The following is an 8380-nucleotide window of genomic DNA, read 5'->3' on the forward strand; positions in this document are numbered from 1 at the left end:
AAGAAAACTAGATAGATGGATGGATGGATAGATAAATAGAACAATTCCTGGCAGGTTGAAGTGAGGGAAAGTTTCTTCCAGACCCCATGTTTGATAATTGATAGACCTTACTCAGACACTGGTGTCATTTAGGTTTTCCAGTGCCAGTATCACTTGGAGTAACAGGGCATGTCAGTGGCTATCTGGCCAAACTGGGGGTTGCCAATAGATGCAGAGACCTACCCCAGCCAAGGGATAGAAACGTGGAAAATTCTGAAATGGGAAAACAGCTATTATGTTTCATCCTTCAGGAGATGGCTTACCTCTCTGACATATGGGGAGAATTAAGGCCAAACACAGTATTTTCCATCATATCCTGCTGATTTTTGAGGCATTTGAAACAGGGCCTGTCTTACTCCCTGTGTATAGCTGTTTGGCAAAATGACATTCTGCTGCTAGTGCTACTGTAACACAACTCTGTATCACGGTGCAGCCTTTAAAACAAAAGCCATATTTTCTCATCAAGACCTTTGCCTGATAGTTGGTCTCACTATCACAGGAATAGCTCACATCTTTTCCTTATCTCTCCTGAGTCAGCATGGCCAGCCAGTAATTCAGCACTGACCTGCCAGACTTCACCTTCACCTGGGACTGGGTGTTGGTTTACTGGCACCATCTACCCAAGTTGCACTGACATGATACGGAGATTTCAGCAATGAACCCATCTGGGGAGCTCCTGCCTCCATCCCACCCATCTCCAGCTGCAAGTTCATACCAGCCCTTCCACTGTGTCAACACAACCATTCATGGAGCTGTGCTGGGAACGACAGCACCAAAATTAACCTCAGTAAAAACAGCTCTTTGAGGGGAGAGATGCACCTATTTGCAACTCATCTGTGTTCAGTGGGCTAGGTCATAGCATGGCCCCACAAATAGTTATGTCAGCACAAGTGAGGGACTAGTTTGCAGAGGTGTGGGGATGGTGCTCCCCCAGCCACAACAGGGCAGGGCTACCTTCACCTGATGCTGTTGCCAGAGCGTTTACACTGCTGTATGATGGCCTCTGTGCTTCCATTTCTTCCAAATAGAAGAGGAAGAGGAAGGAAATTGCTAATGGTCATCTTGTCAGCATGTTCAGATTCATAAGAAAGAGGCAAAGACTTATCAAGAAACTCTTACGTACTGTTAATTACTTATTTTTGACTGACTATAAATAGCCTACACTCCCATTACTAGGTTGAAAATAATCTTGCATTTTGTTATAAAAGGAATGATTTTGTTCATAGTTTTATGTGGAGGGTTTCATTAAACATGGGCTAAAGTAGAACACAAGAAAAACTAAATAAGCATATCTGGGTATGAGAGTGGGAAGGGAATAGCAAGCTTTAAACAGGAAGGTGTATTAGTTAAATGGTATGATGCTGCACAGATTTAGTTAAACAGTGTGATTCTGCATAAGGACATTCTGACATTGGCTTATGTCTTGTTTTCACTGGATGTACGCCACAGAAGACAGATATAAACTAAAACTACATGTGCCAGTACTGAGAGTTGGAATGATCTAAGACACAACAACATTATAACTTCAATTTGAATACAGCAAAACCTGTGAAAGATACATGTTTTAATTCCCATGTATATCATGAAACTGTATCTTCTTGTGGGATCTGACTAGTTCTTGATAAGGTCAGGATATAGCTTGATCTTGCATTAAATACTTCTGTGTAGTATGTTTTAAGCAGGTGCTTGTATCTCAGTGCAGCTATTGTATAGCCTACATCCATAGAATAACTTAACTAAAATCTGCCATCTGATTTGTGCTATAACCATGTTTGGTGCAGTGTGTGTGAACTGAATTGCATGCCTGCCAACTGAAAAATGCCAAAAAATAGACCTACAGTATGGTAGATTTCTTAGTCTGTAAGTCACAGGGAGAATGAGTAAAAAAAAGACAGAAAGTCACAGCATGCTATTCAGTGGTCAATTAACATGCAAAATCATTTTGCTTGGTTGATGGCTGCTGACAACCGTGTGGTTGCAATAGCTGGGTGGTCCTTTTTCAGCTTATAAACACTGCAAATTCTGATACGGCTTGAGCAGAGTATCTGTGAGTATAAATACCATCCTCACAAAAGAAAATGCAGGATGCTTGCTTTGCTGGAAGACCTTTCTCAGGCTGGGCTTCTCTGAGAGAGTAATTCCATTCCCAGGGTATATAGTCATGGATCAAAACTATTGCAGTCTCAGGATGCGAGGTGCTGAACTAATGCTTACCCTCTTTGCTGGCTCAAAGATGTTCAAAACAGTTTGAAGGAGTAGCTCAGCAGGTAGGATCTGCTCTCCCGCAACTAATCTGCCCAAGATGGCATCCTGACATCATGACTTATCCATATCAAATGTGCACTGCCACATGATCCCACAGAAGACAGAAACTGCTATCGATGGACAAGGAACTGCAGCCTCCTTGTTCCAGATCAGTGAGAAGATAGTATAGTCCAGGATTTTCAGTCTTTTTTAGCCCAGACTCCATTTGAATTAATGAAGGAGCATTTTGCAGCACTATTCAGGGCGGAGTGGGAGCTGGGTAAGCAACGTCAGAGGTGAAATACAGCTCACAGACTAAGAAAGGCTTACCCAGAGGAAGAAAAAAAAGAAGTCAAGGCAGACTCTCAAAGATTGTCAGTAGTAGGTAGGGATGGGGATAGGCCCCTATGTTAAACACTGTATAATTTCCAAAAATAAAAACAACCTGGAGATGAGGACTACCAGGGCTGGTAGTTGTAGCGAGGATTCCAATTCCTGTTTGTTGGCTGATCAGATCTACAAAATAGTTTTACACTCAGGAGCATGGTTCTGCTATTTTGGCAGGCTCTTGGCACAAGAATGAAAGTTATTTCCTTAATATGAAGGCAGCATGAGAAAAAATGCCTGAGATGGTGGAGGTTTGGCTTCACTGCTTGCTTTGTGAGTATTTGTATCATCTCATGTTAAGCACTTAATGTCTGGGGTCCCTCTGTAATCAATGAAGGGAGATAAGGACTCCTGCTCTCCATCACTGGAAAGAGCTTATCTCTCACTAGTGACTGTAGAGAAAGCTCAAGAAGATGAGCTAACTGACTTTGGCTGTAGTTTTACATTACAAAGAGTTTCACAGCTATTCTTGTTTAAAGCATCATTTCCCTTCTCTCCTTACAGACCCCTCCCCAGAGATGCCTTCTCTCATTTACACCCTGTCCAGTGGCACGCTATCTCTCAGTAGTGCAGCTGTGCTGTAAACAGCCTTGTGCAACCACTTCAGTGAGAAAATTATTACAAAAGGAAATTATTTTTTGGATGGAGTATTCCAATCTGGTTCACACAGTGACCACACAAGCAGCTCTACCAGCACAACTGGTGCACCCTTGTCAGAGGCAGAATAAAGTAGTGAAAGGAAGAAGCAACAGTACTGGCTAGGCTAGTCACAATGTCCTACAGCACCTTAATCTGCCTCTGTGCTTCTGGAAAACACACTCATATTCCTGAGGCTGGGACATGTCCCAGTTATGTCCAAGGTCCTTAACAAGGTAAAGCTTGAGCATGCACCAGGCTCTCTCCTCTGTCTTTTTCTTCCCATTGTGCCTGTATTCATGGGAAAAGAACCCAGGAAGCATGGGTGAGACCGGAGCAGGGGCATGCTCCTGTGCAATGGTGTGGAAGTAATATCCTCCAGCACCTGTTGTTGAATCTACAGGTATCTACTGTAAGCCAAGTCAAGCACCTAAAAATTAAGTTGAGCAGTTTCAGTCACTGCGCTGATGTGTCACCTTGGGTAGGCATTTGCTCAAGAACCTCCTTTACCCATGTCAAACTGGAACAATAATACTTTCCCACCTTTCCAACTCATAGCAAGAGCTGCTACAGAGGACAGAGGCACCACATCAGTGTGGTTCAGGCAAGCTCATAAAATCTACAAGATGACTGTAGTTCCTTTGATGCCAGATTTGTTGATAAGAGAATTCAGTGTAAGTGGGAGCCAAATTCTGCTGGCTGCCTATTATAGGCAGCCTCCTGACAGAGCTCTCATGTGATGTGGCTTTACTCTGTAACTGCTGATCATCAGCCTCTATTGTAACACCATTCTGCAATAAGGCATCCATTCCTTGGGGGCAAAAGAAAATGGATGCTTTGTCCAGCAATGAAAGTGCCATTGATTTTGTTGAGACTTGTTATTACAATTATAAAAAGGTCCCTTCAGACTTGTACACTGACACACGAGGCAGTGAAAAATCAAAATCGCCCTCTTAACTGCAAACAAGCACTGTGCTGGAAAGGGGAGCAGAGTAGGGGGAATCAACTAAAACAATTATGCAATCATATTCTGAGATATTGCCAGAAGCAAAGTTTACAGGGGTTTTCAGAAAAAAAGAAAAGGGGAGTGATAGCCTGAGTTTGATAGTAAGCCCAAAATGTATCAGAAAAAAAGCACCAACTTATACCAAAATTTTTAACTCCCTAAATTTTGGAAAAGTAGCACAAACAGTATTCAGAGGCAAAGTTCCAGCCACCACCATCAAAGTCCCTTACTTTCAAATCAGTCTGCAATTCAACAGCCAGCACATATAGGTGTAGAGTTCTATTATGGGAGGAACAATCTGGCAACAGATCTTCAGAAAGGATGCAGTGATGTGCACCTTCTCTGCTGCACAGGATAAACAGAATCATAAAATCATTTAGGTTGGAAAACGCCTTTAACATTGAGTCCAACCATTAAGCCAGGACTGCCAAGTTCACCACCAAACTAAGTCTCTAAGCACCCCATAATAGGCATGTATCAGGTACCAGTTCTCACCTCACAACAGCTTATGAAGACATAGTAAAACACACATGGAGAGCAGGGGAAAAGAGTCAGTGAGCTGCAGTTACCTTTGTGGGTCTGTGTCACTTGACCCAGGTACCTGTACACCAGACTGGACTATGCTTATGGAGAGAGTACACACTTGTACCCTGCTACAGCTGAACAGCTTCTCTCCACCAGCAGACATAAAAGAGCAAACCTCTTAAAGTGGTCTCCATTCAATAGCTAGATTTCTGTTTTCTCAGGCTGAATGGTGAGCTAGCACAAACACATCAGGCATCACTGGCATTACAAACAAACTGGTAGAGAGTACCTCCTCTGTGAATATTGGTTTAGATTCAGAAGAAGCCACTCACAATTTGTAGGAATCCTTGATGCAGCCACGCCAAATTGTCCCACAGCACTGGTTGGCCTGTTTTTTTAATGTATGAAAAGGCAGTCATGGAAGCATCAGCATTTAAACAACCATCACTGATCGCCTCTTTTTATTTAGTTGTGAAACACACCCAGATTTACCCCAGGGGGACAAGCCATTGCCACCTGGAAGTGACCACCTGAGTACAGAGGACTGGAAAAGTTATTGCATCCCTGCTGACTTTTTTTTTTCCCCTACTGAACTTCTGCTTGTGATCTCTAGCTGCTACTTTAACCTTATTTAATCTTAAGTAATATATTGGATCTTTTGCTTTAATTTCTTATGATACCATTTTCTCATATAGACCTGTAATCTGGACACCACATTCAGTGTGGTTTATTTCCTTAGTCAGGTTGAGACTATATCTTGCAGCTTCTAAGAAATATCTCCACTTACACAGCTGAAGTTCTTTACTAGGCTATTGTCATTTCACACCTTGATGACTATCATATCCTCTTTTCCTTCCTGCTTTACTGTAAAAGCAATTTTTATTGAGCCCTGCTTAATTCTATGCTCTCTTACTAGCACTCCAATCTGGAGAGATGAGTTTTGAATGTTATGTTTGCATCAACCCAGGCCTGTGGACTCTGCCTGGCTAGGGGGCTTGCTGCCAGAGTGCAGAATCAGGGCTTGAGAAGAGACTCAGAAAGAGTATCCACAGCGGTATCAAGGAATTAATTGAAAACACCAATATGAAAATAGGGGAGAGTTTAGAAGGATGACATGTAAGATCTGATGCTTTTGCTTCTTTCAATATACAAAAGCTCACTTAAGTTCAAGTGCCCACAGGTTTATGTGAGGAATACAAGCATACACATCCAGCACAGCTCCCTTTGCTTACAGCCTTGTTGCAGCACAAGAATATCCACACAGAACACTAGCAAAGTTACTGCAGTTGCGTATGTATGTTGACAAGCAAATAGCAGTATATTTTTGCATAGACAACTCCTACAGTAATCAAATAACAAATGTTCAGTCTGGAAAGAACCCCAGAGTATAAATGCCACTGAACACAATAAATTGCTGCATATATTGTTGCTTCTGTTTTCTGAAACATACAATGTTTGGCCTATATATTGCTTTCTACACCTGGATCCTCGACTACATAAGCTGCTATCATACATTTTTTTATTAAACTGTACAGTATTGCAGAAGAGAGAATCAGTTAGTTCTTTAGCTGAGAAAGAAGTGCAAGGCTGGAGAGCCTGTCCCTGTGCAATGCACAGCAGGCTGTCAGCTGAAATTCCAATGCACACTAACAGGGGTGGGACTTGTACTCCTACAAGTAATTAAGCTGTTATCTAGTTACACACAGGCTGATGAGGGTTCAATATTGATAAATACCAAGAAATACTGTAAAGGTATGTGAGGAAGAAGGAGGAGTAAGACAACAGACATGAATATTTTCTATAAATCAGAAGCCAATAAAAAAAAATCTTACAAAAACTGGGAACTTTGAAGCTACAAAACATGTAGTATTAAGGCGACCATCAGAGATGCTGAGGTCATTTTAAGTGAACTGATAGTTAATTACAGCAGGTAGCCTCTGCCCTAGAACTGATGAAACTGCCCTGTTGGCAGACATACCTGTATGCAAGTATCCCTCCTGAACAGTTTTCTTTTCAGGGCTGCAGAGCATCCCCAGATTAGGTGCATGGCAACAATGTTGCTAAAACTTCCATGACCCAATCAAAGCCAAAGCAGAGATCTCACTGCCATGTGGGAACTTGCAGGTTCAAGGGTCTGTGTAATCAAAGCTGCGCTGCAGCCAGGAGGGGAGGAAACTGGGCTCCGCTATAGCATTGCACTGCCAGCCAGCTAAGGACAAAGTCCTAAGCAGCTGCTCTTGTGTAAGACGTCTGGGTTTTGGCAGCTTTATATGCAAAAAATGTTTGTAGCTTTCTGGGCCAAGAGATAAGATGAACAAGAAAAAATGGAATTAACCTTTTATTAGAGAAATGAATCATTACTAGTGCATGAGGCTACTAAAGGGGCTTTTCTGGACTCAAAGTATGGGTATTAATATAAGGTAGAGCACACCACATCATATTGTCAGGCACACTAGCTAAACAGGATGAATTGAAGCACGAGTTAGCATGCGTGTAAGGCCGTCAAGGGAGGTGCATAGGAGTGGTTCTTTACATGACAGAAAAGAATGACAACATTTTGGGAGCAAATTTTTTTCATGGGAAGATATGGGAGCTGAGGCTGGTCAATGAGGACTGAATTTAGATTTGGCCAAGAGGAGGAAGTATGGAGTTCGGAAAAATCAGCCTTGCAAGCAGGACAGTGTTCAGACACCACTGAGGAACTGAGGTGAGCTGGCTGCTGCAAGGACTCTGTATGGCACTGCTCCACAGAAGGTGCAGAAGACAGACCTGGCCTGGGATGTCTCACAGATCTGCCCTGTCATAAGAGACTGTCCTAAGGCCATTGTTGTGCTTTGCAGGGTGCTAGCTGAGAGTGACACAGGACATTCAAAACCCTTGGGAATATGCCTGTTGCACATTCAGTTTGCCATTTCTTCCAAGTCTGGAAGATGAGCTAAAACACAGGCAACATTCATCATAACACATGAAGGAGTCTGGTGCCATTTCACATGCAGAAGAAAAAGTTAGCTATACCCTCAGATACTCAGGATGTTTCTAGAGAGATAATTTCTCAGTTTTGCACTAGCGTTTGTGTAAATGTCAGCTGAGGGAATACCTGTGTGGCAACACCTGTGCTGCCACCGTGTTAACTAGGCTGGTCACCTCAGCTAGAAAACCTGCAGCTGTAAATATCAGACCGAACAGCATATGAATAACAACCATTAATGGACTATTTTACACTGTGCATGTGTATGCATGTGTTCATGTGGGTGGTGAATGCATACAAGATGTTCCTACAGATTCTTGTAGAACAGAAATTTGAAAGTAGAATTGAAAGTGGTGAAATTACTGTGTGTTGCATGAAAGTAATAGAAGTATCGTGCAACCAGACGGTTTTTCTGTAAGTCTTTGCTATAGACTGGTCTCACTATGTTAGTAAGATCATGCTGGCTGGTAAATGTCCATACCAAACTGATGATGCATTAAGGAGTGGTGTTTTTAATCAATAAGTGTTTGTCTGTCTATTATGCTGATTTTTATTCTAACCAGCATATTCACTTT

Source organism: Falco punctatus (assembly GCF_963210335.1).
Source record: "Falco punctatus genome assembly, chromosome: 12".
Classification (NCBI taxonomy): Eukaryota; Metazoa; Chordata; class Aves; order Falconiformes; family Falconidae; genus Falco; species Falco punctatus.